Source organism: Podarcis melisellensis (genome assembly GCF_964234715.1).
Source record: "Podarcis melisellensis genome assembly, chromosome: 2".
NCBI lineage: Eukaryota > Metazoa > Chordata > Lepidosauria > Squamata > Lacertidae > Podarcis > Podarcis melisellensis.
This window is the reverse complement of record NC_138529.1, coordinates 124945568-124967182: the sequence shown is the minus strand read 5'-3', so window position 1 is coordinate 124967182 and position 21615 is coordinate 124945568. Positions and strand designations below refer to the sequence as shown.

Sequence of the window (21615 nt, the reverse complement as noted above, 5' to 3'; positions counted from 1 at the left end):
AGGAGGCCATGTTCGCGGCGCGCGGGATCGCGGCCCCCCTTGCCCGCCTCCGGCCCACTCCCCTCCCCCTGCGCGCTGCCCTAGCCATGCGGGTCTCCTCCCCCTGCGCCGCCGTCCCCTTTCCACATTCTAGGAGCCGCGGTCCGCCTACCGCCCCCGGGCCGCGGCGCGGCTCCCAGCCCGGGCTGGCCTCCGCCTCCTGGGACGCGCGCCCACCCCCGCGGCCCCCCAAACTTCGGAGCAACTCTCCAGACGCTTCTCCCCCACCTCGGTCTCCCTCCTTTCCACTTCTCTTCCCCCCTTCCTTCCCTCTTTCTTTCTCTTTCTCTCCCACCCGCCTTTCCTTCTATTAACTTTCCTTTCCCCTCCCTTCGTCCTTCCTACTTTTACTCCTGGGCTCCTCCCCCCTTTGCGCAGCCACAAATCAATCTCTCTCTCTTTTTCCCCCTCTCTCTCTTCTTTGCTCAGACGCAAAAAAGCGCCGCTTTTTGGAAATCCGGACTGCTGTCCCCACTGAAACGATACTTTAAAAAAGGAAGAACCCACTGGCTCTTATTTCTGTTTAAAGCAGTAGATCCCGAACTCTTTTGGCCCACTGCCCCCTTGGTTCCACATCCCCCAGTGTCCCCTATGCTTACTCTATAGAAAGCATTACAGGGGTTAACGCGGCTCGCTAAGGAAGATATTAATAGAATTCTGCATTTGGGGGGAGACCCTAACAGTCATCTACCATTACCTTCTATGCTGTTACTATTTTTTTATTTTTTTTTACATAAGTAAAAAGTGACCTTTCCCCATCTGGCATGGTGGTGTGCCTCGAGATTTTTTTCATGAAACAAGTGTGCCTTTGCCCAAAAAAGGTTGGGAAACACTGGCTTAATGAAATACATATACTGCATTTTAGCTTGAGAGAGCAGTTGGCTCTACTAGGCTTTCGCAGCAGAAACATTAGTTTCTTCACAGCACATTTCAAAATACTGGGAAAAAAATACTGGAACACGGATATAAACTCATAAACTCAAACGTTGCAACATAACATTATCTACCATCAACTTAAAATCATACTCCTCACTCAAGCTACTTGGAGGAAGACTCCTTGGAGCCTCTCTCAAAGAACAAACATTTGCACACTTCATTCTAATGATTTTTTTTTTCGTCCTGTTTAAGATTGATGAGGCCCAACATGGCTTCCTTAGATTTAAAATTTTTGAAGCAAGCTTGCAATTTAAAACTATGTGCATTTAAGAACAGTCTGTGGATGCCGGGGCCAATGTAAACACAAACCCTTTTAATATTTCCAAATCTTTGAATACATCTCATATCCTTTTTTTTTTCTTTTTTTTTCAAGAGAAACTAAGATCTCTAATGTGTGGGCTCTCAGGCTGGGCTGTTATTATATCTACTGCCTTCTGAGCACCATTAAATTTACGGTTTCATGTTCTAGCTTTAGGTTATAGTTTAACACCACAAATTTGATGTGTTCAGCTCTCCCTAAGGGTTCAAACCCTGATTTTGTTGAAGGATCCCTGGGGTGGCCACTGTGCCCTGGGTTCCAGGTGGTGGGCCTAAGCCACCCACTAAAAGTTACAATGGTCTCGTACTTTGTACTTGGAAAGACCATTTTGCCCCTTTATTTTTTTTTTATTTTTCCAATTGGAGATGACAAGCTGGAGGGGCATATTAGAATCCTCTCTGGGGCAAAAGGCTTCATAGAAGCCTTGTTGCCAGGAGGAGTCCAGTTAGGGTGTTTAGTGAGCTCCCATTCTCTCATATGTTATTATTAGGCTTTTTTTCTTTTCTTTTTTTCATTAACGAAGTACGCTAAAGACAGAAAGAGTGGACGCACACACACAAGGGAGGAGGGGCAATGGGAAAGAAAGGGGGGACAGAAAAAGGATCCTTTCAGTACTCAAAGTACCCTTGACTAACACAATTCCTACTTATCTATAAACCACGAATTAATTTCTGGAAATCTCAAACCTGAATCTGAAACAAACCCACGGGTCTCTCTGCCCGGAACCTCAAACCACGGGTCTCTGCCCGGAACCTCAAACCACGGGTCTCTGCCCGGAACCTCAAACCACGGGTCTCTCTACCCGGAATTCCTTTACCTCAGCGCTGCTTACAAGACTAACCCTAGTGTGGGGCCCCAATTCCCCCCTCTACCCTCCACGACAGCCTCCTGCCTAGCCTTTGAGACTAAGTTCGGAACCCCTACTGGACGCTTGCGCAGTGCAATGCCAGATTAAGGCCCGAGAAAATGAAGGTTTGGAAAGGAAACAAACAACCTTGCGTTCTGACGTACCCGGGTCATCCCTAACAAAGGTCGCCAGGCAGCAGGGGCAGCTTTGTTTGCATAATAGACAAGAAAAGAGAGAGAGAGAGAGAGAGAGAGAGAGAGAGAGAGAGAGAGAGAGAGAGAGAGAGAGAGAAGGCTTGGATGGACCCCCCTGGACGACTCCGAAAGAGGGACGTCAGAGAAAACAGTAAAGAGCCACGCTTTCCTGGACTCAATTCCAAGACGGAAAACGGGGGAGAAAAGGGATAGAGAGATTAAGACGTTCCTGGACGACCCTGCGAGGGAACGTCGGAAAACAGTAAAAGTACCACAATTTCCCCGGACACGTTCCATGTAAGAAATTGGGGGGAGAGAAAGGGAAAGGTTTTGATGTTCCTAGACGACTCCGAAAGGCAACATCATACAGTAAAGTTCCGCGACCTCCCTGGCCACCCTCCGAAAGGGGAGAATCGGGGGAGAAAAGGGGAGAGTTTAAGACGTTCCTGGACGACCCCGGGAGGGAACGTCAGAAATGAAAGAAGGAAAGTCTGGCTGCCGTGGGGACGCTGCTTCTCCACCCCCCTCCCAATGTATTTACTTCAAACCATACTCACGTTCGAAGATGTCCCCCGCGGATCCCGGGATCCTTTCTTTTTAGCCGGCTTGACCTCGCCTTTGCTCCCCCTGGTTAGGCTTTTGGTGACGATTGATTACCGCCCGCAAAGAGGAGGCAGGGAGAGGAAGAAGGATCCCTGGGCTAAGGCTGCCCAGTGGCGCCCGATCCCCTCTGTCTCCCCTCTCACCTCTGCAGGAGAACCAAGTGTCCCTGAGAATGGTCGCCAACTGTTACAGGAAAATCCGAGGGCTCCCTTGGACAAAACAAAGACACCAACCAGGATAACTTGGAGCAAAACAGCAGCCTATAGGCTTGGCCTTTATTGAACTGTTGCAACAGGGTGTTCCCCTCACGTGCAGGAGAGAGGAAAGACCCAGAAGAATAGTGTGCAAGGTCTTATAAAAACTTTTGAAATTCCCCTCCTCTAGATCAAGCCCACCCCCAGAAACATCATGCATACATTACAGAAAGGAGGGGTTGTGGGAGGCATATATTACAGAAAGGAGGGGCTGAGGGAGGAGTTGGTGGTAACTTGAGTGTCTTGTCACCTGGCTGGTTCCTCCTTTCCCCCTCCCCTTCCAGGAATTTCTAGGAGACAAAGGGGATTTTGCAGTTTCCTGCCCCCTGAGGGAAGATCTGATCAGTGTCCTTTGTTTGAATCCACTCCCATATGCAGGTTCTTTGTGATCTTGATTGTCTTCTGTCTGGGATCATCAGGGTTGGCATGGGCAGGGCTCCTGTTTATGTGCTGAGACAGTGAAGGGATTTGGCTGACCAGGACTAAATCACCCCCCTTTGTTAGTTCTTGTCATATGGAGTAAAAATAAAAATGGAACAGTGCAAATCCAATGTATGGTTGATTTTCTATGAATTTATAACAGAAATGTGGCGTATGTAGTGTGTGAGTGTGAAGTTTATACAAACAGAATGATTGGGGTGGGGGGGTTCCTGCTACAGTGGGGAGCAGGAAGGTCTCTCGTCCCTCAGAGACACAAGGGGGACCCTCTTGGGAGGGGGGCAGGAAGGTCTCTCGTCCCTCAGAGACACAAGGGGGACCCTCTTGGGAGGGGGGCAGAAAGGTCTCTCGTCCCTCAGAGACACAAGGGGGACCCTCTTGGGAGGGGGGCAGAAAGGTCTCTCGTCCCTCAGAGACACAAGGGGGACCCTCTTGGGGGGGGCAGAAAGGTCTCTCGTCCCTCAGAGACACAAGGGGGACCCTCTTGGGGGGGAGCAGGAAGGTCTCTCGTCCCTCAGAGACACAAGGGGGACCCTCTTGGGAGGGGGGCAGGAAGGTCTCTCGTCCCTCAGAGACACAAGGGGGACCCTCTTGGGAGGGGGGCAGAAAGGTCTCTCGTCCCTCAGAGACACAAGGGGGACCCTCTTGGGAGGGGGGCAGAAAGGTCTCTCGTCCCTCAGAGACACAAGGGGGACCCTCTTGGGGGGGAGCAGGAAGGTCTCTCGTCCCTCAGAGACACAAGGGGGACCCTCTTGGGAGGGGGGCAGAAAGGTCTCTCGTCCCTCAGAGACACAAGGGGGACCCTCTTGGGAGGGGGGCAGAAAGGTCTCTCGTCCCTCAGAGACACAAGGGGGACCCTCTTGGGAGGGGGGCAGGAAGGTCTCTCGTCCCTCAGAGACACAAGGGGGACCCTCTTGGGAGGGGGGCAGGAAGGTCTCTCGTCCCTCAGAGACACAAGGGGGACCCCCTTGGGAGGGGGGCAGGAAGGTCTCTCGTCCCTCAGAGACACAAGGGGGACCCTCTTGGGGGGGAGCAGGAAGGTCTCTCGTCCCTCAGAGACACAAGGGGGACCCTCTTGGGGGGGAGCAGGAAGGTCTCTCGTCCCTCAGAGACACAAGGGGGACCCTCTTGGGAGGGGGGCAGGAAGGTCTCTCGTCCCTCAGAGACACAAGGGGGACCCTCTTGGGAGGGGGGCAGAAAGGTCTCTCGTCCCTCAGAGACACAAGGGGGACCCTCTTGGGAGGGGGGCAGAAAGGTCTCTCGTCCCTCAGAGACACAAGGGGGACCCTCTTGGGGGGGAGCAGGAAGGTCTCTCGTCCCTCAGAGACACAAGGGGGACCCTCTTGGGAGGGGGGCAGAAAGGTCTCTCGTCCCTCAGAGACACAAGGGGGACCCTCTTGGGAGGGGGGCAGAAAGGTCTCTCGTCCCTCAGAGACACAAGGGGGACCCTCTTGGGGGGGAGCAGGAAGGTCTCTCGTCCCTCAGAGACACAAGGGGGACCCCCTTGGGAGGGGGGCAGGAAGGTCTCTCGTCCCTCAGAGACACAAGGGGGACCCTCTTGGGAGGGGGGCAGAAAGGTCTCTCGTCCCTCAGAGACACAAGGGGGACCCTCTTGGGGGGGAGCAGGAAGGTCTCTCGTCCCTCAGAGACACAAGGGGGACCCTCTTGGGAGGGGGGCAGGAAGGTCTCTCGTCCCTCAGAGACACAAGGGGGACCCTCTTGGGGGGGAGCAGGAAGGTCTCTCGTCCCTCAGAGACACAAGGGGGACCCTCTTGGGAGGGGGGCAGGAAGGTCTCTCGTCCCTCAGAGACACAAGGGGGACCCTCTTGGGGGGCAGCAGGAAGGTCTCTCGTCCCTCAGAGACACAAGGGGGACCCTCTTGGGAGGGGGGCAGGAAGGTCTCTCGTCCCTCAGAGACACAAGGGGGACCCTCTTGGGGGGGAGCAGGAAGGTCTCTCGTCCCTCAGAGACACAAGGGGGACCCTCTTGGGAGGGGGGCAGAAAGGTCTCTCGTCCCTCAGAGACACAAGGGGGACCCTCTTGGGAGGGGGGCAGGAAGGTCTCTCGTCCCTCAGAGACACAAGGGGGACCCTCTTGGGAGGGGGGCAGAAAGGTCTCTCGTCCCTCAGAGACACAAGGGGGACCCTCTTGGGAGGGGGGCAGGAAGGTCTCTCGTCCCTCAGAGACACAAGGGGGACCCTCTTGGGAGGGGGGCAGGAAGGTCTCTCGTCCCTCAGAGACACAAGGGGGACCCTCTTGGGGGGGAGCAGGAAGGTCTCTCGTCCCTCAGAGACACAAGGGGGACCCTCTTGGGAGGGGGGCAGAAAGGTCTCTCGTCCCTCAGAGACACAAGGGGGACCCTCTTGGGAGGGGGGCAGGAAGGTCTCTCGTCCCTCAGAGACACAAGGGGGACCCTCTTGGGAGGGGGGCAGGAAGGTCTCTCGTCCCTCAGAGACACAAGGGGGACCCTCTTGGGAGGGGGGCAGGAAGGTCTCTCGTCCCTCAGAGACACAAGGGGGACCCTCTTGGGAGGGGGGCAGAAAGGTCTCTCGTCCCTCAGAGACACAAGGGGGACCCTCTTGGGTGGGGGGCAGGAAGGTCTCTGGTCCCTCAGAGACACAAGGGGGACCCTCTTGGGAGGGGGGCAGAAAGGTCTCTCGTCCCTCAGAGACACAAGGGGGACCCTCTTGGGAGGGGGGCAGGAAGGTCTCTGGTCCCTCAGAGACACAAGGGGGACCCTCTTGGGAGGGGGCAGAAAGGTCTCTCGTCCCTCAGAGACACAAGGGGGACCCTCTTGGGAGGGGGGCAGAAAGGTCTCTCGTCCCTCAGAGACACAAGGGGGACCCTCTTGGGAGGGGGGCAGAAAGGTCTCTCGTCCCTCAGAGACACAAGGGGGACCCTCTTGGGAGGGGAGCAGGAAGGAGGGGGCTTTCAGACTAAGGGGTGGCAGGGGGGTCTCTCTCTCCCTTGTCGCAGGAAACCCACCGCCATCATTCAGTTTGTACAAACTCCACACACACACACTCACTACATACCCTACGCTTCTGTGATAAATTCATAGAAAATCAACCATACATCGGATCTGCACTGTTCCACTTTTATTTGACTCCATGAAGGAAGGACTACAAAATGGGGAAGAAGTGTGCATGCACACTGTTATGGCAAAAATCTGGGTGCGAGGCTGCTCTGCCACCCAGTTCGTCGGACTAAGTCCGCGGGTCCCTGCGGAGGAAAATGAGCTCAGCCGGAGACAGGAGCAAACTGCAGAAGATCCAAGTTTATTGGCCAACAGGTTCAAGACGAGATTGAACAGTGAGAAAGAGGTGACATGAGTTTTTGAAACTTCCCTCCATGTCCCAGAATACAGTGCAAAACACGTCATGAATACATTAAAGAGAGGTTTGGTTACACAGATTACATCATGAATATATTAAAGGGAGGTTGGGTTACACAGATTAACATATGGAGGAGGGAGGGGGGAATATGCAGAGCTACACCGGATTAACATAAGGAGGAGGGAGGGGGGAATATGCAGAGCTGGAGATATGCACAGATAAACACTTCCTGGGGATGAGAAAACAATGGTCTCAAATATGCATAGTCTGGCACCTGACATTGCCTGGAGGAAAGGCTGATCAGAGCAAACTGGCACGTTGATTTTCTATGAATTTTATAGATTTTAGTCCCTTTTGACATTGACAATTGGAAATAAATTGATATATTGTAGCGAAGAAGAAGGTGAAGAAGACATGCCCCCCCCTTCCGTAACAGTCCCCCATTCGGAGATAGATTTGCATTAAAGTTCTGTAAGAACTTGCAAATCTTTTCTCCGCACCCTAAATCTCGGGGAAGGTGGGGTGCCGTGTGAGTGGGAATAGGCCCTAATGGAAAAGGAGGTGGGTTGAGCAGGGCAACAAAGGAGGGAGCAACACGGACCAATACAATGTATGTTTATGTTATGTAGATATGCACTAAATAATAACTTTGTATCTACCGTACTAGATGTGTGGGTTTGTGCAAACCTGAAGGGGACTTGCAAATCATGCCTCTTAAGGCCATTTGCAAATATAGTAGTGCAGATAGCTGGGTATAGGATATCGCATAAAGGAACACCTGTTGTATTTTGTTCAGTAGTGGTCTATGCTTTACATTTAGCAGGAAGGTCCACTATTGACTGGGAAAAAATGCAGTTCGCTTTGCCCCCCGCCATTTTGTGTTCTCAGGTGTCAAGGTAGCTCTTCTGTGGTCTCACGTGTCACAGTAGTGGCAATCCCTGGTGAATCCACTTAGGGCTTTCATATTAGCCATGTTGCCTGGCACCCATCACAGCTGGCACAGGTTTGGACACATCCTGAGGGAAATATCTTTACCTTGGCCTTTCTATGGGGTTTTATTTTAGAGGCTCTGGTCAACAGTCATGGGAAGTTGCTCACTTGCACTTAAAAGGACCAAAAGCTAATTGCAGCCTGGATACACATGCCCAATTCACACTGGGTCCAATTTGAATTTATCTTGCCCCATGGTTCTTAACTCTTCAAACCAATCTGTTAAAAGAAAACCATTCTTAAAAGGGGCACTTGTCCAAATAAGTCAATTTAACTCTATAAGGGATCATTCCTGCTAAATCAAGGCATATACACCTTCCTGAAGCTTCTCCTTGGTAAAGTGAGTTTTAACACATTTTAAAATGGGTAGGGAAGGTTGGCAGTGTGCCAGGTGGGACAGCGAAATGTGGTTATCTAAACATTGAACTACACAATAGCCTGATCCATTTGAAAGCATAAAATGTATGAAAATCCTCCATTGGGGTATAAGGAATAAGACAGTATACATTAAACATAAGACAATTACACACACACACACAAAAAAAATTCTTCCCTTTGTGGAAATAACACTGTCAAACACATTTCAACATTCCTACATAATAATACATAATACACAACAAACTAATTAAATATCAGTTGAATATAAGAGTCAAAAGATGTCCTTGCAATTCAACTCCTCCCCTCTTTGTCAGCCCCACTTCCCCTTTGAAAGAAATTTGTTGTTGCAGGTAATAAGTCTCGTGGTAGCGAAGCTTTTCATTGGATCTGTAGTAACACACTTGTAGAAGTGATATCCTGTAAGGACAGGGTGGACTTAAAAGACACAGTTAAATAATAATAAAACACACACACAAACACACACACACAATGACCTATGAGGAACCAAAATAAATAAATGCTAAGACACAGAATTTTAAGAGATCTGAAGTAACAATGAAAATAAAAGAGTGTTTCTTGATGTGACAACATCGGCTAGAGTGTTAATAGCAAAATACTGGAAAATGACTTAATGGCAATGTAACTTTGTGCAAGTACCATGAACTAGCCAAAATGACAGAATTAATAAGAAATGCTCAGGCAAAAGGTAAACAAATACCATTCCACAAACAATGTTTGGTTATGCTTCAATTAATTTCATAGACATCATGAAAAAACGGATTAAACGGATTAAATAAATGGAAACAGATTATTTATAACTTTAAAGTGTCAAAGACACAAAGGGATGGAAGTCACTAATACAGCAGGGATTTCACAGAACAGAAAGAAAGTTAATACAGCAGGGATTTCACAGAACAGAAAGAAAGTTGTTGTGGGAGAAAAAAAGGGACAAACACTTTGTTATCGGGGTTCACATATCCTGTTAAAAGGGAAAATTATTTCATGTGAGAAGCCTGTCAGGAAATGCTGTTCCTAAAATGCACACAAACAAAGTCTGTGATTTAAATCCCATTGAGGGGTGGAATTCTTTGATATTTACCTGTGAAAAGAATTTGGCATGTTAAGATTTCAAACTTGGGACACATTAAGGGTGATTTCTCTCAATGGTTCCAAGTTTTACATAAACCTCCTCCCCCCCCCACAGTTCCCCCTCCTTCCTCTCTCTCTCTCTCATTTCTTTTCCTATCCTTTTTTTTTTTTGCTGATCTAGTCTCTGTGCATGTGTGGAGTTCATGTCTCAGCAAACCGTTTATACTATTGAAATGTTGCATCTTTTGGCAAAATTAGAATTTGAATAAGGGAAGGGTAAGGAGTAGATTTTAAAAGAGGGTTAGATTTAAAACAAAAGAGAGAAACTCAGCAATTGAAGTATTCACCAACAAAGCTAGCAATTTCAGCCCAAGCAAAGCGACTGCTTCCTTTATGTACAGGAAAGGGCTAATATTCCTCTGGCCATTCGTGGAACAATGCCGCGCCCTTATATATGGGAAAAAATGGCCAGAGTCAGAATTCATAGGATTTTTTTTAATTTTTTTTTTTTAACATTCTAAGTTTTTCGGCCTTACCATTTGCAGACAAAAATTTTCCTGCCCCTTTATTTACAGGATTGGTCAAGGCCCATATGTATTGGTCTGATTTTCAAATAGTAGACAAAATGATAAACAAAATGATAAACACTGTAATCACTCAAATGCTTGGTATTACCAGTTGTGCTTCAAAACATCACAGCTTCACCTCTCACCTTTTTAAAACTAAAGAGCAAAGCTAGGCTGAATTTCAACTCCATCACCACACCAGAATTTAAGAATTACCCTGCAATGCTTGCGGACACATGTCCTTCCACACAGCCACAAATTGGGAGAGTTGAAAGGGACCCTGGGGTCATCTAGTCCAACCCTAAAATACAGGGTTCATAGCAAGATTTGTACTACCAGAGAGAGACACACATACTTATGTACACAGGCACAACTGGGGAAGAGACCATAATCAATGCTCCTATCATGTACTAAGGAAGAGGAAAATAAAAGTACCCAACTTTATACAGAGCCCCTTTAGCAGATCTTGAAGCTAGTTTGAGTGAGAGTTTGAAATGATATTTAAAGGAAGATTGAAGTGAACAGTTTTCGTAAGATAGGGAGAGGATCTCTTATCAAGCATAGTTAAAACAGCCCTAGACTTGATTTTAAGGGGAATACACAAGTGTTGCCCCCCCTCCCCTCTTTGCAGTTTCCTTTAAAGGAAGCTTACTTGGGAGTAAATTTACCTGGCACAGAAGTAAGAAGGGAGAAAACAACTGAGGGAGGCAGAGTGAAACAAAGGGGGGGGCATTTTCTAACAAAAGAGGCCAGGAAGTCTTATAGAGACTGATATCAGGAGCCTTACAATAACTCTTCTGTCCAACCAAATCAAAGTTAAAACTGGACTCACATATTTTCTTAGAATGAACACCATACTTTCATAGGCATATGCTTAATGAAATACATGCACTGCATTTTAGCTTGAGAGAGCAGTTGGCTCAACTAGGCTTTTGCAGCAGAAACATTTGGTTAGCTTCACCTTCCAAAATAGACTGGAACACAGGTGTACTCACAAACTCAAAAGTTACAACAAAACACCATTTACCATTAGACTTAAACCACCCTCCTCACTTAACTAGAGGAAGGAGGTGGGGTAATCCTCCTTCCAGAACACAAGTAGCACATATACAGGATTTTACCACTTGGGAGGAAAACTCTCTTTTGGAGCCTCTCTCAAATAACAAACATTTGCACACTCCATTCTCCATTTTTTTTTTTTTTGTTTTAAGATTGATAAGGCCCAACATGGCTTCCTTAGATTTAAAATTTTGAAGCAAGCTTGCAGTTTAAACTATGCACACTTAAGAAAGGCAGTCTGCCAGAGACAGAAGGAACAGACAACACACATAACAGACAACATGTAAACATACATATGCTCATATATGTATTAACAGACAACACACATAACAGACAACATGTAAACATATATATTCTCATCCTTTAGTTGGTTATTGCAAGGAGTTGGGCCGCTTCCTTTAGCTTCATTAAGTGAAATTAGTAGGAAGGTCCCACATGGTTTTAAGAGCCTCCTTGCCTCTTCAAACACCACCAGTTAACCAAACTGGCAGGGCTCACAATGCTTAGTTGACTGGGTACCCCTTTATATATGCATGCGTTGTTGTTGTTGCTTTTTGTTGTTGTTTCCTTTTTTGGGGGGATAGAGAAGGGAGAAAGAGAGGGGTTGATTAGGATTTGGGTAACTTGTACAGGGGCTATAGTAAAGAGGGGTCTTTCGTCGCTTGGCGACTTCCTTAGTGGGTTTTTAAAGAGCTCTAGCTATCCGGTTCCTTATATTTCCTTCCTATTTCCTTAGTCAATAACCTGGGGTCCTTTTCCACTCTGCCGATCCTGCCCAATTCCTCATGGGCTATCCCTCCTGGCAACCTCCTACCTATCGCCACAAACTCAGGAAAAGGGGCCCTACTGAACGCCCGCGCCGTGCGGTGCCAGATCGGGGGATCCCTGGATAGAGTTTCGAACCGAAAATCCCCCTTCTGGGATTGGATAGAAAGCCAGACCCCTTCCTGCCCCCTCCGTAAGGGCGCTCGGGAAGTTCGGAAGAAGAACTCCAACCCCTTGCTTTCACCCATCGGCTGGGTGAGGACTGCAGGGCCTGCTCCCTTCCAGGGCCTTTTCCAACTGGCCCAGGCCCTCTCTCCTGGCTATAAAGGGACTCCTGCTGCGGGGAAGCCTCGGACCATCAGCTGGGTGAGAACTGCAGGGCCTGCTCCCTCCCAGGGCCTTTTCCAACTGGCCCAGGGGGCGTGGCCCAGGCCCTCTCTCCTGGCTATAAAGGGACTCCTGCTGCAGTGAGGCCTCGGACCATCGGCTGGGTGAGGACTGCAGGGCCTGCTCCCTTCCAGGGCCTTTTCCAACTGGCCCAGGCCCTCTCTCCTGGCTATAAAGGGACTCCTGCTGCGGGGAAGCCTCGGACCATCAGCTGGGTGAGAACTGCAGGGCCTGCTCCCTCCCAGGGCCTTTTCCAACTGGCCCAGGGGGCGTGGCCCAGGCCCTCTCTCCTGGCTATAAAGGGACTCCTGCTGCAGTGAGGCCTCGGACCATCGGCTGGGTGAGGACTGCAGGGCCTGCTCCCTCCCAGGGCCTTTTCCAACTGGCCCAGGGGGCGTGGCCCAGGCCCTCTCTCCTGGCTATAAAGGGACTCCTGCTGCAGTGAGGCCTCGGACCATCAGCTGGGTGAGAACTGCAGGGCCTGCTCCCTCCCAGGGCCTTTTCCAACTGGCCCAGGGGGCGTGGCCCAGGCCCTCTCTCCTGGCTATAAAGGGACTCCTGCTGCAGTGAGGCCTCGGACCATCAGCTGGGTGAGGACTGCAGGGCCTGCTCCCTCCCAGGGCCTTTTCCAACTGGCCCAGGGGGCGTGGCCCAGGCCCTCTCTCCTGGCTATAAAGGGACTCCTGCTGCAGTGAGGCCTCGGACCATCGGCTGGGTGAAGACTGCAGGGCCTGCTCCCTTCCAGGGCCTTTTCCAACTGGCCCAGGGGGCGTGGCCCAGGCCCTCTCTCCTGGCTATAAAGGGACTCCTGCTGTGGGGAAGCCTCGGACCATCAGCTGGGTGAGGACTGCAGGGCCTGCTCCCTTCCAGGGCCTTTTCCAACTGGCCCAGGGGGCGTGGCCCAGGCCCTCTCTCCTGGCTATAAAGGGACTCCTGCTGTGGGGAAGCCTCGGACCATCAGCTGGGTGAGAACTGCAGGGCCTGCTCCCTTCCAGGGCCTTTTCCAACTGGCCCAGGGGGCGTGGCCCAGGCCCTCTCTCCTGGCTATAAAGGGACTCCTGCTGTGGGGAAGCCTCGGACCATCAGCTGGGTGAGGACTGCAGGGCCTGCTCCCTTCCAGGGCCTTTTCCAACTGGCCCAGGGGGCGTGGCCCAGGCCCTCTCTCCTGGCTATAAAGGGACTCCTGCTGTGGGGAAGCCTCGGACCATCAGCTGGGTGAGGACTGCAGGGCCTGCTCCCTTCCAGGGCCTTTTCCAACTGGCCCAGGGGGCGTGGCCCAGGCCCTCTCTCCTGGCTATAAAGGGACTCCTGCTGCGGGGAAGCCTCGGACCATCAGCTGGGTGAGGACTGCAGGGCCTGCTCCCTCCCAGGGCCTTTTCCAACTGGCCCAGGGGGCGTGGCCCAGGCCCTCTCTCCTGGCTATAAAGGGACTCCTGCTGCAGTGAGGCCTCGGACCATCGGCTGGGTGAGGACTGCAGGGCCTGCTCCCTTCCAGGGCCTTTTCCAACTGGCCCAGGGGGCGTGGCCCAGGCCCTCTCTCCTGGCTATAAAGGGACTCCTGCTGCAGTGAGGCCTCGGACCATCGGCTGGGTGAGGACTGCAGGGCCTGCTCCCTTCCAGGGCCTTTTCCAACTGGCCCAGGGGGCGTGGCCCAGGAACAAACTTTTGGAACAAACTCTTGGGAAGGGTGGGAAATGTTCTGCCATTGCTTCCCTGTTCCAGGGGGTCAATGTGCTTTAAAATGTCCTCAAACAGTCGGTGGCAATTTAAAGTTTTATTTCTTTTTTTCCATTGCTGGGGGTGGGTGGGATGGATATTTGGTTGGGGATTAATTTTAGTATAATTGTTTTGTTCCTTTTTGTTGTTGTTGTTGTTTTATTGGTTCTGTATAGTTTGTGTTGTGTTTTGAAGGGGCTAGATCAGGGCTGCCTGGAAGTGGGGCCCCACGATGGCTGGGACAAGTTCCACGGGGGGGGAAGCAATAGGACATCCGATCTCGGTGATCATGGGCAGGAGGCGGAGTTACGCTAAGACCAGACCATGTCATTACCGAGGAGGCAGGTTTAGTCGTTGGTTGAAGACTATCCCTGCCTCCGGGTCTGGCCTTGACCGGATGGATACTGGAATCAACAGGGGAAACCCACATGACCTGAAGGTGTTGCTGTGTAATGCCAGGTCAATGATGAACAAAACCACTGCCATCCACGACCTGATCGTGGATGGAGGACTTGACCTGGCATGTGTGACGGAGACCTGGTTGGAGGAAGCAGATGGGCCTGTCCTTGCCGCTGCTTGCCCACCAGGTTTCTCTTACGCACAGCAACCCAGGTCATGTGGGCGGGGAGGGGGGGTTGCAGTGATTTTTAGGAAGTCACTAGCTTGCACCAGGCGTCCTACTGGGAAGATCCAGTTCTCTGAGTGCATGTTCTGGAAGTTGGGCAATAGGGGCAGTACAGGATTCCTTTTGGTGTACCGACCTCCCCGCTGCACCAAGGATTCCCTGTCTGAGCTGCTTCAGGTCGTGGCGGATTTTCTCCTAGAGACACCTAGTTTGGTTGTCCTAGGGGATTTTAACATCCATGCCGACACGACCTTACAAGGGGCAGCTCGGGACTTCGTGGAAAGCATGGCCTCCATGGGGCTGTCCCTGAATAAGTTTGGCCCAACTCATAGTCATGGACATGCCTTAGACCTGGTGTTCACCTCTAGTGACGTGGGTGATCTGACACTAAGTAAAAGTGAAACAAAAGAAGTGCCATGGTCAGATCACTTCCTGGTGCAACTGGACTTCTCCGCGACCCTTCCCCTCTGCAGGGAGGTGGAACCAATTCGGATGGTCCGCCCCCGCCACTTAATGGATCCAAATGGTTTCCAGAGAGTGGTAGGGGATGCCTTATCCCATGTTGATGGCCTTTCAGCTGATTCCCTGGTGGCCCGCTGGAATGCGGAGTTAACCAGGGCTATCGACTGTCTGGCTCCGAAGCGCCCTCTCCGATTGCATGGAGCCCGGACAGCTCCGTGGTTTTCTTCGGAGCTGAGGGCGATGAAACAATTGTTGAGACGGCTAGAGCGTCGGTGGCAAAAAACTCACTCCGAATCTGACCGGACACAGGTTAGAGCTCAACGTCGAGCCTACCAAGTGGCGATAGCGACGGCGAAGAAGACTTTCTTCACCGCCTCTATTGCATCTGCAGAAAATAGTAGCAGGAGACTTTTTCAGGTGGTTCGTAATTTAACAGAACCACCTTTACCACCGGGGCTTTGTAAAGACCCCAAGATCTCCTGCAACGATTTTGCAAAGTTTTTTGCGGATAAAATCACTCATATTCGGAAGGAGCTAGACACCACCGTGGGAGCAGGGCTGGGGCGGGAGAGTGCTAGAGCTCTGCCTGGTCAAGTTGCATGGAATCGATTTCAATCCATTACCCCCGAGGATGTGGACAGGCTGCTTGGACGCGTGAAACCAACCACCTGTCTCCTGGATCCTTGCCCATCCTGGCTAATAAAAGCAAGCCGGGAAGGGCTGGGCGATGGGCTCTGCGGGGTGGTGAATGCTTCCCTCTGTGAGGGAGCATTCCCAGATCCGCTGAAGGAGGCGGTCATCAAACCGCTTCTTAAAAAACCATCTTTAGACCCGGCCAGTATGGCCAACTATCGCCCAGTCTCAAATCTTCCATTCTTGGGCAAGGTGATTGAGCGCGTGGTTGCTGAACAACTCCAGGCACGCCTGGAGGATGCGGACCATTTGGATCCCTTCCAATCGGGATTCAGGCCTCATCATGGGACTGAAACTGCCTTGGTCGCGCTGGTTGATGATCTCCGGCGAGCTAGGGACAAAGGTGAGAGTTGTTTCCTAGTTCTGCTGGATCTCTCAGCGGCCTTTGATACAATCGACCATAACATCCTTCTGGACCGTCTAGGAGGGCTGGGAGCTGGGGGCACTGTTATACAGTGGTTTCGCTCCTTCCTCCTGGGCCGTGTTCAGAAAGTGGTGGTGGGGGATGAGTGTTCAGACCCCTGGGCCCTCACTTGTGGGGTGCCTCAGGGTTCCGTCCTCTCCCCCATGCTTTTTAACATCTATATGAAGCCGCTGGGAGAGATCATCAGGGGGTTTGGACTGGGTGTCCATCAATATGCAGATGATACCCAGCTCTACCTCTCTTTCAAATCAGAACCAGTGAAGGCGGTGAAGGTCCTGTGTGAGTGCCTGGAGGCGGTTGGAGGATGGATGGCGGCTAATGGATTGAGGTTGAATCCTGACAAGACAGAAGTACTGTTTTTGGGGGACAGGGGGCGGGCTGGTGTGGGGGACTCCCTGGTCCTGAATGGGGTAACTGTGCCCCTGAAGGACCAGGTGCGCAGCCTGGGAGTCATTTTGGACTCACAGCTGTCCATGGAGGCGCAGGTCAATTCTGTATCCAGGGCAGCTGTCTACCAACTCCACCTGGTACGCAGGCTGAGACCCTACCTGCCCGCGGACTGTCTCGCCAGAGTGGTGCATGCTCTAGTTATCTCCCGCTTGGACTACTGCAATGCGCTCTACGTGGGGCTACCTTTGAAGGTGACTCGGAAACTACAACTAATCCAGAATGCGGCAGCTAGACTGGTGACTGGGGGCAGCCGCCGAGACCACATAACACCGGTCTTGAAAGACCTACATTGGCTCCCAGTACGTTTCCGAGCACAATTCAAAGTGCTGGTGTTGACCTTTAAAGCCCTAAACGGCCTCGGCCCAGTATACCTGAAGGAGCGTCTCCACCCCCATCGTTCTGCCCGGACGCTGAGGTCCAGCGCCGAGGGCCTTCTGGCGGTTCCCTCATTACGAGAAGCAAAGCTACAGGGAACCAGGCAGAGGGCCTTCTCGGTAGTGGCACCCGCCTTGTGGAACGCCCTCCAATCAGATGTCAAAGTGATAAATAACTACCTTACTTTCAGAAGACATCTTAAGGCAGCCCTGTTCAGGGAAGTTTTTAATCTGTGATATTTTAGTGTATTTCTGGTTTTTGTGGAAGCCGCCCAGAGTGGCTGGGGAAACCCAGCCAGATGGGCGGGGTACAAATAATAAATTATTATTATTATTATTATAACTGGGACGTCCGTTGCGGAGAGTCGGCTGTTTTTCAAGTCGGGTCTCTCCGTCTTACTTTCGGACTCTCAGTTGGTGCGGCTGACTGGAGGGTTTGAGAGGAGAAAGAGATAGAGCTCAGAACCCCCTTTTTGGGTCGAGCAGCAGTCCACGGTCTCTCTCACCAATTGGACCAAGAGACAGGCGAGAAGGAGCGATAGAGAGGAGGGCAGAGAATTCAGTTGCCAGGAGATTTCCACCCCTTTCCCACCAGTGCACTGGATTTTCCTTTTCCTCACTCATACTCACGCGTCTTCTATGATGATCCCAGGATGAATAAGCCGGCTGGATCCCTCTTTGCTCCCCGGCTGAACTCCTGGGGCTTTCGATTACCGCCCGGAAGATGGCCGGGGGTCCAAAGGATCTTCCCAGGCAAAATGGCCTGGTGCCGGCTGAAGATTTCGGGGCCCCCGGTCAGCAACGCGGGAGAACCGCATGCCCCACGTTGGGCGCCAACTGTTATGGCAAAAATCTGGGTGCGAGGCTGCTCTGCCACCCAGTTCGTCGGACTAAGTCCGCGGGTCCCTGCGGAGGAAAATGAGCTCAGCCGGAGACAGGAGCAAACTGCAGAAGATCCAAGTTTATTGGCCAACAGGTTCAAGACGAGATTGAACAGTGAGAAAGAGGTGACATGAGTTTTTGAAACTTCCCTCCATGTCCCAGAATACAGTGCAAAACACGTCATGAATACATTAAAGAGAGGTTTGGTTACACAGATTACATCATGAATATATTAAAGGGAGGTTGGGTTACACAGATTAACATATGGAGGAGGGAGGGGGGAATATGCAGAGCTACACCGGATTAACATAAGGAGGAGGGAGGGGGGAATATGCAGAGCTGGAGATATGCACAGATAAACACTTCCTGGGGATGAGAAAACAATGGTCTCAAATATGCATAGTCTGGCACCTGACATTGCCTGGAGGAAAGGCTGATCAGAGCAAACTGGCACGTTGATTTTCTATGAATTTTATAGATTTTAGTCCCTTTTGACATTGACAATTGGAAATAAATTGATATATTGTAGCGAAGAAGAAGGTGAAGAAGACATGCCCCCCCCTTCCGTAACAACACGAAAGCTCATACCTAGAACTAACTTAGTTGGTCTTTAAGGTGCTACTGGAAGGAATTTTTTTATTTTGTTTTGACTATGGCAGACCAACAGGGCTACCTATCTGTAACTGGGGAAATGGTGAAGGTTTGATACAGGCCAGCCCAGCACATCCACAGGAGCCCTGCCCAGTTGCTATGCCAACCCGGATGGTCCCAGACAGAAGACAATCAAGATCACAAAGAACTTGCATATGGGAGTGGATTCAGCACTGACTGAAACAAAGGACAATGATCAGATCTTCCCTCTGGGGGCAGGAAACTGCAAACTCCCCTCTGTCACCTGGAAAGTACTCTTGGGGAGGGGGAAAGGGGGAACCAGCCAGGTGACAGGACACTCAGGTTACCACCACCACCCCTCCTTTCTGTGATGGATGTATGATGTTTCTGGGGGGTGGTCTTGATCTACAGGGTGACAGTTTCAAAAGTCTTTAGAAGGCCTTGCACACCCCCGTTGCAACAGTTCAATAAAGGCCAAGCCTACAGACTGCTGTTTTGCTCCATGTTATCCTGGTTGGTGTCTTTGTTTTTGTCCAAGGGAGCCCTCGGAGTTTTCCGTTAACAGCTGGAGACTCCCCTTCTGGCCCCTCAAGGTCCCAGGAGCCCTTTCTGGATGGCCCTCGCTTGTTCCTCCGCCTCAAGCAGTAGTTCAACAGGAGAAGTCTCGGGGCCAATGGAGCCCAGTGTGGGGACTGGGGAAATTGCTGAACTGGGGTCCTCCCAGTCCAGCCCAGACAAGAAAGAGAGGGAGCTCTCAGAAGAGGAAGCCATTGCAGAGAAGAACCGGACTTGGCTGTTCTCTGCTGAGGGTCTCCTGCCTTTCTTCCAAGGCTTCCAGGGGGTGCCACGCCCAGAGGAAGACACAGCCCCCCCCCGAAGGGCCCTGGGGAGCAAGCAGAGCCTGCCTCAGTTTCCTTCCCCAAGGCCTTGGAGGAACCTTGGGGTACGGAAGGAGAAACCCCAAATGGAGCTCAGACTCCTGGCAAGTGGGGAAAGGAACATGATATAGCACTTTCCAGATGAGTCTCGATACAATACAATATTCTTTATTGTCATTGTCCCATACAGAACAACGAAATTGAAAAAATGTACATCAGTTATATAACATTCAAAAACCAAAAAGCCTGCTATCCCAGCTACCCCAGCCTGGTTAGCCCCCTAAAACTCTGATACCCCATAATTAAATACAATATACTCCCATAGAGACTACGTTACACTGCATTTAAAACTAAAATCGCATTTGGATAAAAACTGCTTCTCAGGTGGCTAGTCGTAGTCCTTATAACCCTGTACCTTCTTCCAGAAGGCGGAAGCTGAAAGGGATCATTTCCAGGGTGCGCACTATCTCTGCAGCTTTCTTCTCTAGCACCTTCTGCAAATGCCTGCAGGGCCATGAGTAGTATGCATGAAAACATCAATGCTAAATTGAGCAGATACCCGGAGGCAGTGCGGATTATTGCAGGGGACTTCACTCACACAGATGTGAGGGCAGCACTCCCAAAATCCCATCAGCACATTGAGTGTGCAATAAGGGGAGAAAATACTCTTGACAAGGTGTATACGAACATTGGACGGGCATGAGGCGCACCTCGGTGCTTCAGATCATGTGTCCCTGCTTCTGACACCAGTGTACACACCCCTCAGGAAACAAGGCCAGCTACAAACACAGATGGTTACGGTGTGGCCTGAGGGAGCCTCTCAGCAGTTGCAGGACTGTTTCCAGGAGACCGATTGGAATATGTTCGACCATCAAGATCTAGAAACTTCTACATCAACGGTCCTAGATTATATTAGATTCGGCAGGTAAACACGAGGAAGGCTATGGGCCCGGATGAGGTAGCTGGCAGGGGGCTAAGAGATTGTTCGGACCAACTGGCAGGAATCTTTATGAAGATTTTTAACCAGACTCTGGCCCAAGCCGCCGTTCCACCCTGTCTGAAATCTGGAAACATTATACCCCTGCCAAAAAAACCAAAGATAGACAGTCTGAATGATTTTCGCCCTGTGGCGTTGACACCCATTATAATGTTTCGAAAAACTGGCAAGGAACCGTATCATATCTTGTCTGCCAGTAGGACTTGACCCTTACCAGTTTGCATACAAGGCAAAGAGATCCACGGAGGATGCTGTGGCTTTACATGGTGTCCTGACTCATTTGGAGAAGAAAGGGAAGTATGCGAGATTTTTATTTGTAGACTTTAGTTCTGCATTTAATACTATTCTTCCGCATAGATTGGTGCCCAAACTATTAGACCTGGGACTTCCACTGTATTTGTGCAGGTGGATATTAAATTTTCTATCAAACTTTTTTATACGCTCAATACAGCTAACTGTGCCCCCAAATACCCCATTAATAAAATCATTAAGTTTGCAGATGATACAACGGTGGTTGGTTTAATCATGGCTGGAGAGGGGAAGGTGGCCTATAGGAAGGATGTTGAGCAGTTGGGGGAGGGTTCAGGAAAAATTTCCTCCTTAGCTGAAAGAAAACAAGAGATTATTGTGGACTTTAGGAAATGTAAATTGAATATTCAGCCACTCATTATTGAGGGGAAGTGTGTGGAATGTACAGCACTTGGAATCGCCTCCATGGTCCAGGGACGGATCCGCCCTGGCTTCTTCCTCGGAGGTCCCTTCAGAAGGAGAAGGGGTCCCGGGTCTCCATGGGGGAAAGCGTTCCTGAGGCCTGCGTTCGAGGCCAATGCTTTCACCTTTCAGGCTCCAGCCCACCTTCTCTCTGGTGTTTTTGTGAGTTGTAGAGACGGGAATACATGCATTCCCAAGTTTAATAAGGATCCTTTGAAAAGGCTGAGAAACCACCTTCTTTTGCCAATGAACTTTGCCTCTGCGTGATTTATTGGGAACCAGATGCATCCACTCCAAAGAAGCTTCTGCAGCGCCTTGGCATTGAAGACCCAGAAAAAGAGACGGAGGGGAATGTGTGGGTCACAAGGTGGGAGTCGTTGGAAAGGAGTCGCTGGGAGAGGCAGAATGTTGTGTTGAGCAGGCGAAGGAAGAGCAGGAGGAGACAGAAAGAGCCCCAGGGAAAGAGGAGGTTGGGCTGAGCTGGTGTGGGAATGAGAGGCAGAGAATGCAAAGCAACTCCGGAAATGGTGAACAAGGCAAGCTATGATCTCGTTTGAGGAACGGGAATTAGGATGCCTGCTTCCCCATCCCC

At 50.8% G+C, this 21615-nt stretch overlaps 1 protein-coding gene and 1 long non-coding RNA gene across 2 annotated transcripts in view; both read right to left on the bottom strand.

Annotated features, from left to right (window-relative positions):
* Positions 1-21615, bottom strand: part of LOC309364432 (uncharacterized protein) — a 67732-nt gene that overhangs the window by 38805 nt on the left and 7312 nt on the right. The gene's annotated exons all lie outside the window — the stretch shown is intronic.
* Positions 1160-2353, bottom strand: LOC309365481. The gene is made up of 2 exons (XR_014166188.1): positions 2058-2353; positions 1160-2005 (listed from the first exon to the last, which is right to left on the bottom strand). It is a non-coding gene; the product is annotated as an uncharacterized lncRNA (long non-coding RNA).